Source organism: Macrobrachium nipponense, chromosome 25, assembly GCF_015104395.2.
Source record: "Macrobrachium nipponense isolate FS-2020 chromosome 25, ASM1510439v2, whole genome shotgun sequence".
In the NCBI taxonomy this organism is placed as follows: domain Eukaryota; kingdom Metazoa; phylum Arthropoda; class Malacostraca; order Decapoda; family Palaemonidae; genus Macrobrachium; species Macrobrachium nipponense.
In genome coordinates, this window is record NC_087214.1 from 60,938,092 (window position 1) to 60,946,212 (window position 8,121).

Consider the following 8,121-nt stretch of genomic DNA (forward strand, 5'->3'; position numbering starts at 1 on the left):
AGGGGCGATCAGTTTTGCCTAGGCTATGTTTTGTTGTTGCATTTATCGCCTTGTGGTCCACCTGCGCTTGCGTCGGGCCAGCTGATCGCCCTGGTCCCAGTTCACCCCCCCCCCCCCTCCTTTCTCCCACGTGGAGGGAGGGTTAGTCCTCGCTCGCTCACAGTCGCTATGGCAATCATCCGGGCACCCCTCCCCTCTTCCTCCCTACCAGGGGGGATACGGGAGTCACGGACTTGGGGGGGTCCTGTGTTGGACCGGTCACGTTTTCTATGAGCTTCGGGGAGGTCCCGGTGTGTTCAGGTCGGGTTGGCCAGCCTGCCAGGTCGCGTCGGGCCTTCTCCGGCGTTCTATGGTTAGATCTCCTATTCCCTCCCCATCGTTACATGTATAGCTGGCTCCGCCAGCTCTTTGGGGGGGGGGATCATGGAGTAGGCCTTACATGCTTCCCCTGTATATGATTGTTGTAGTCTCTTTCGTTTCTCCGGCGGAGCACCCGCTCACCATCCGTGTGCTCCGTGGGTTGGTGGAAGGGTTCTACAGCAGAGCTAGGCTCCGCATACATTGTTATTTGTTTTGTTTTAGTTTTATTTTGTTTAACTTTATGGATAATCTTCTCACGTTCTCCGCTGTGTTGTACCCTCACCTCGGTGTACTATATGTGTATGAGCAGGTATCTGGTTTGGCGGAAATCTTCGCTCCGGTGTACCGGAGTTTTTCAAGCCAGTTTACCGAGTCCTATGGACTCTCTCACACGGATTACAGGAGAGGATTATGCCCAAAAATTATTTCACTCCGGCATGCAGCGGAGCTTCATATCTCTTAACGGGTAGTCCTGTTAGTATCTGCTGATACTTATGTATCTGTTCACTTACAGGCTACCAACTGTCAGGAGGCAGGATGTAACGCCGTCCTGCAGGACCCTTGCGGTCATGAGGTCTGCCGGACCCACGCTCCCTGTGCTGTCCGCCATAATGACTTGATCGTGTGGCACCATGAAGCCTGCTCCATTTGCTACGAGCTAGTGGAACAGTTTTCTACCGGAGTAAGTATGTACCGGCGTAGGTATCGTCTCTGTTCTTGGTATATACTGTCAAATAATTTTGTGTAAAATTGTATATATGTGACTTAGAGTCGTAAGTGTTAATGATATATCTTCGGGGCTTCGTTGTAAGGACTACAATGACCCTTTATTTCAGGCTACCGCCGTGAAGGACGCCGCATCGGCTACCCTGAAAGCCTGGGTAGGTGGTTTTGGGAAGAACGTGTCGAAGGGGCAGCCGTACATTTTAGACAAGAATATGGCTGTCCGCATCTTCCCAGGCGGCAAGTCGACCGGCTACGTCGACCCTGTTGCGGCAGCTCCGGCTATAGCTGCCATCCAACTGCAAGTGGCGCAGGCCTTGGCGGAGGGGGGAGCCCCGGAGATCACGGAGGACGTTGCCACCCTGGACCTTAACGTGGAACCTATGACGGTAGTGGAAGGCGAGTTGATGGTTGAGGTAGGTTCGCTGGGCGCTCAAGGGCTTCCCTTGGGCGCATCTGGATCTTCGTCTCCTGTCCCTTCTTCCACTTCTTTCCAAGGTTTTTCTGAATCGGAAATTCTGGCTAGGACGTCTTCCGCCTCAGGTTGTTCCTAAAGTGAAAGGACAACGCGAGCAAAAAACCCTGGAGTGGTCGTCTTCTAAGAAGACTTCAGCCTCATCATCTCATAAGTCTCCGGCTCACCATCCCGGAGCAGAGAAAGCGAAGTCATCCTCTTCTTCGCCTCTAAAGGGTCTAGGGGCAAGTCCTCTAAAGAGAAGGTCCGCGCTCCCGCCGAGCCAGTACCTTCAACGTCCACCGGAGCTCGTCCGAAGACCCCTGCTGCGACTAGTACCTCTGGCCCCTTCGATCCTGACTCCTTTACAGCAGGGGTGATGCAACAGGTGGGGAACATGGTGGGGGCCATGATGAATGACAGGCTTGATCAAATGCTTGCCCAAATCTCCACCTCGTTTGCACAATACGGTCAGTCGATCCAGAACATCTCGGATCGGCTGACGAACCAGGAAAACTTGCTGGCGGGCCTGAGGGAACATCCCCCAGCAGTTCTTCCTCTGGCAGGCGCCGGAGTAACCCCGATGCCGTACTACGACTCTCTTCCCCCATTCACCATGAGTAATCCTTGGAGGGTAGCAGCCTTTGCACCCTTCAAGGATGGAATGATCTCGATCCCGGACTGTGGAACTCGTCGCATTGAGGACTTCGAGTTCCACCCCGCCGATCTTCAACCACCTTTTATGGAGTATGCTAGATTGATGGAGGCAGCTCTGAACAGAGAGAACAAGATCCCGAAAGAGACTGTAATTTACAGTCGGGAGCAAGCCCAGAGAGAATGGGTGAGGTGCCTTGAAGAATGGGACTGTACCAACACCAAACTTCAGGCATTCAAGAGCCCATTCACAATCTTTGTGGTGGAAGAGGAGGCACCACTCCCCTTCACCACAAAAATTGCGGAAGTAACTATCCACGCTGCCATGAAAGACGAGCCTCTCCCTCAACTGAGAGAGTCGGACCCGACGTCCCTACTCTTCCCAGCTGCTGAGGACCTCTGGGCTGACCTTCCAGCTTCTTTTACGGTCGGGAAGCTCAAACTGGACTGTGCTATCGAACAGTTCGGGGAGAGACTCCCAAGACTACCGGACAACCTGATCCAAGCAGAGTTCGACGCAAGGATCAGGTTAGGGAGGACCCTTAATGCCTTAGTAATGACAGAGGTTGCCGCCATGACATAAGGTACGGAGCCTCTGTTTAAGCTTCTAGCTAAGGCTCAGACGCAGACCGTACAGTCTGATCTGTACAACTTCGTAGTAGCAAGACGAAACTGCAGGAAACATGTCCTGCAGGAAGCCACCATAAGGCATGAGCCTAACAAGCTGCTCTTGTCTTCGATCTGGGGAGCTGACCTCTTCCCTGAGTCTGCTGTAAACAAGGTCCATCACGAAGCGACCAGGCTCAACCAGAGCCTTAGGGTCCGCTGGGGACTTTCTAGCAAAAGGAAGCCAGAAAGCACCCCCTCTGGTTCTAAGAAATTAAAGAAACCTAGGAAGTTCTCAACCTTCCAGGCACAGCAGCAACAACAGTTCGTCCAGGCAGTCCCGGTATCACAATCCGTGCAACCGTCGACTTCCAAGAACCAGAGCCAGCCCATCCTCCTGTTGACGTCCCAGAACCAGCCCTCAACCTCCTACGCTGTTTCCCCAGCCTTCAATCCTGTGTTCGAAGGCCAGGCGTTCCAAGCCATCAATAGGTTTGGAAGGGGAAGCAGAGCTAGGGGTACATTTCGACAGAGGGGTGGCGGAAGGGCAACCAACAGGGGGAGACACTTCCGTGGAGGGCGCAGAGCACGTCCTGCACAGACCCAGCGAGAACCCTCAGGTAGGAGGGAGGCTGTTCCTCTTCCGACACCGGTGGGGATTCAGCAATTGGGCACAAAGCATTGTGTCCAAAGGGCTGGGATGGAGTTGGATCAAGGGTCCTCCTCCATCCAAAACATTCCTTCAAATACCAACAAAGGAATTGACAGAGTATGCACAGGAGCTCCTTCAGAAAGGGGTAGTATCAAGAGTCAAACATTTAAAGTTTCAAGGACGGTTGTTCAGCATGCCAAAGAAAGGCTCAACAAAATGAAGAATAATCTTAGACTTGTTCTGTCTAAACTTATTCATTCGTTGCGACAAGTTCAAAATGCTGACTATCTCGCAGGTGCGGACCTTACTTCCCCGTGGGGCCGTCACCACCTCTATCGATCTTGCAGACGCATACTATCATATCCCAGTCGCGAGACACTTCCGCACATATCTAGGCTTCAGGTTAGGAGACCAGGCATTCTCTTTCAAAGTGATGCCCTTCATGCTGAACGTAGCCCCCAGGGTGTTCACGAAAATAGCGGAATCAGTGGTCCAACAACTGAGATCACAAGGGATAATGGTAGTAGCATACCTCGACGATTGGCTCATTTGGGCAACAACCGTCGAGGAATGCCTCAAAGCCACAGACAAAGTAATTCAGTTTCTGGAACATCTGGGGTTCCAAATAAACAAGACCAAATCCAGGCTAACGCCAGTCTCGTTTTCAGTGACTCGGCATTCAGTGGGACCTGAACTCCCACACTCTGTCAATTCCATTGGTCAAAAGGAAAGAAATAGCCAAGTCAATAAGACAATTCCTCAAATGCAAACAGACGTCAAGGAGAACCCAGGAAAGGATCCTAGGTTCCCTCCAGTTTGCGTCAGTCACAGATGTTCTGTTGAAAGCAAAATTGAAGGATATAAATCGACTTTGGCGCTCAAGAGCAAATGTCAAATCTCGAGACAAGTTGTCAGTAATTCCGCCGATTCTTCGCAAACGTCTCCGCCCCTGGGCGGAGTCCAAGAATCTGTCCAAATCAGTTCCTCTCCAGTTCCCTCCTCCGGCGTTGGTTATCCATCAGACGCCTCTCTAAGCGGGCGGGGTGGGGAGGATACTCCCAATTCAAGAAAGTTCAAGCGACTTGGTCGCCTCAGTTCCGCCGGCTTCACATAAACGTATTGGAAGCCATGGCAGTTTTCCTCACTCTGAAGAGGCTTCTACCAGCCAAGAATTCCCATATAAAGCTGGTTTTGGACAGCGCAGTAGTGGTACACTGCATCAACAGGGGAGGATCCAAGTCAAAGCACGTGAACCATGTCATGATAGCCATTTTTTCTCTAGCAACCAAGTACAAATGGCATCTATCCTCCACTCATCTGGCGGGAGTAAGGAACGTGATAGCAGACGCCCTGTCTCGATCAGTTCCTCTAGAATCGGAGTGGTCCCTGGACAAGCGCTCATTCCAGTGGATATACCAAAGGGTCCCAGGTCTCCAGGTGGATCTTTTCGCACCTCAAGCGAACCACAAGCTCCCTTGCTATGTGGCCCCCAACCTGGACCCTCTGGCTTATGCCATAGACGCCACGTCCATAGATTGGAATCAGTGGAGGAAGATATACATCTTTCCTCCAGTGAATCTTCTATTGAAAGTCCTGAGCAAACTCAGGACATTCAAGGGATAAGTAGCTCTAGTAGCCCCGGATTGGCCCAAGAGCAACTGGTATCCTCTCCTCCTAGAATTGGGTCTCCGACCTCGACGGATTCCCAATCCCAAACTATCTCAGTCAGTACAAATGAGAACTGTGTTCGCTTCCTCAGGAATTCTCAAAACCCTAACTTTATGGACTTCATGAAGTTTGCAGCTAAGAGAATGCAAATATTGATCCCCAGAATATCCTTTTCTTAGAATCGGATAAGAGGGAGTCAACTTTACGCCAGTACGATGCTGCTGTTAAGAAGCTGGCAATTTTCCTGAAGGAAACAAACACCCGAACCATGACAGTTAATTTAGCTATATTCTTTTTCAGATCCCTGTTTGAAAAAGGTCTAGCAGCTAGTACTATTACCACTAATAAGTCAGCTTTAAAGAAAATCTTCCAGTTTGGCTTTAAGATAGACTTAACAGACTCCTACTTTACGTCTATTCCTAAAGCCTGTGCTAGGCTCAGACCTTCAGAAAGGCCTAGTTCAGTTTCATGGTTCTTGAATGACGTTCTCAAACTGGCTTCAGATACTGACAACGATTCATGTAACTATCTAATGTTATTAAGAAAAACATTATTTTTACCAAGCCTGGCTTCAGAAGCCAGAATATCAGAATTGTCGGCCCTTTCCAGAGCCTCTGGACATGTAGAATTCCTCCTCTCAGGAGAAGTCCTACTATCTCCAGATCGTAGCTTTTTGGCAAAGAATTAGGACCCCTTAATGAGATGGGCCCCTTGGAAGGTCCTCCCTCTTCCACAAGACCCTTCTCTTTGTCCGGTGACGACCTTACGAGCCTATCTGTCCAGGACATCTTCTAGATCCTCAGGCCCCCTCTTTATGAGGGAAAAAGGTGGCACTATTTCAATAAAAGGGATTAGGCAACAAATCCTGTATTTTATCAAACAAGCTAACCCTGATTCATTCCCTAAAGCCCATGACATCAGGGCAGTAGCCACCTCTATTAATTACTTCCAACACATGAATTTCGATGAATTGAAGAAGTACACGGGCTGGAAATCGCCGACAGTTTTTAAACATCACTACTTAAAATCCTTGGAATCTCTTAAATTTCCGGCAGTGGCAGCGGGAAACATAGTTTCTCCTGACACTGCTCAGTAGTTGTAGTCGAAGATCCAGATCTCCTTTCTACCTGCCTCACTAACAATTCACCTAACCTTACCGTCATGTTCAATTGGGTTCTTCAGCCTTAGCTGCCTAAAAAGGCTACATATAGTGATGTGCCCCTTATTTTTTTGCTAGGGGCACTCACAATTGTAAATATTGATTACTAACTGTGACTATTTAGTGTCGTTCTCCCTTATTTTTTTGCTAGGGAAACACACTCATATGTATGTTAAGATATTTAAACATATTATTTCATAAAATGTAGTTCTAAGTTATCATAAGTTAGTTTAAGTCTAATTTTAAGTCCAATTATATGTTTTAAGCTGGCATTTATTATATTAGGTTAAGTTAACCTTAGCTATGATAACTTGTAAATTTTTCAACTAGATTATATTCATTTATTTTATTTTCTTTCGTTTTATTGAGACCTTATGTTATTTTCCAATCTTGTGCTAATTCTCTGGTACTATTTCACGAAGCGACACGAACTGAGAAACCAGCAAAGGGATTTTGACGAAGGAAAAATCTATTTCTGGGCAAGGGTTCGTGTCGCCCAGTGAAATCCCACCCTGTTCTCCCACCCTGGCACCCAAGATTTGCATCTAACTTCAAGGATGGCCACGAGAGGCGCTGCGGTCGGCGTGGGAGGATGTGTAGTAGTAGTTGCTGGCGCCGGCCGTGTGTCAGCTCTCTCAGGGAGGGGGATTTTGATGAAGGAGAATTCTAAATGACAAGAGGTTCGTGGCAGTGGTCTCACTCGCCCCAGCACCATACCGACACCCTCTTTTTATTTAGGGTGAGTGAGTCAGTTACTCTGACATCCCCCTATTTTTATTTTTCTCTGGTAATGTTAGTATCATTTACCTAGAAATAATGAACTTAAGGGATTATTTCACTGGGCGACACGAACCCTTGCCAAGAAATAGATTTTTCCTTCGTCAAAACCCCTTTTTTCAAGTTCCAACAATTCTATTGCAAGATTAGGGAGCTCATTCCATAATTAGGCAACAACAGGAATAAAACATAAAAAACTTGGTGGAACCAAGTCTACCAGAGGAAAAATCAAGACTTAGAATAACAGTATAGCCAATGTTACACATAAATATAGTATATTCTGTAAAGATCTGGAAGCAATCAGAATTATTAAAAAAATGTTATTTGTACAGTATAGTCAGTGACCAACTGAAGGACAGACACTGCACGAGATTCATACCCAGTTCTCGAATATGAAATCACATTTTTGTCAAACAATTTAAGCTGCAAGTCAGCTGCTGAATACAATAATCAAAATATGGTAGAATAAAAACAAGTTCTAAGGACAGACAGGATTCGAAACTTCTTGAAAAACGTAATTGAATTTGCATCAAGATTGACACAAATTCCAAATGAGTTGTATTGCAGTTTAGCATCATCAATGAAGAGAGATATGATGGGGGCTCGTGTCACAGATCTACTACCAATTACACTTTTTATGAAGGAAATCAAGAAGCAATTTTACCTAATCTTTATGAGGATTGGCAATAACAGGTTTATTCTTGAGAGATGGCACAAATGCAGAGAGAGCACCATCATAAGCAAAAATCTTGTTTTCAAGGCAAAATCACTTTTCATGTATAATATTAATATATCGATATATATATATATATATAATATATGTATAATTATTATCATAATATATATATATATATTTATATATATATATATTACCATGATATATATACATATATAAGAATATTAATATATATATATATATATATAGATATATATAGATATATATATATATATATATTATAATATATATATTATATATATATTATATATATCTATATATATATATATATAATATATTATTATATATATTATATATATATATATATATAATATATATATTATATATATTTC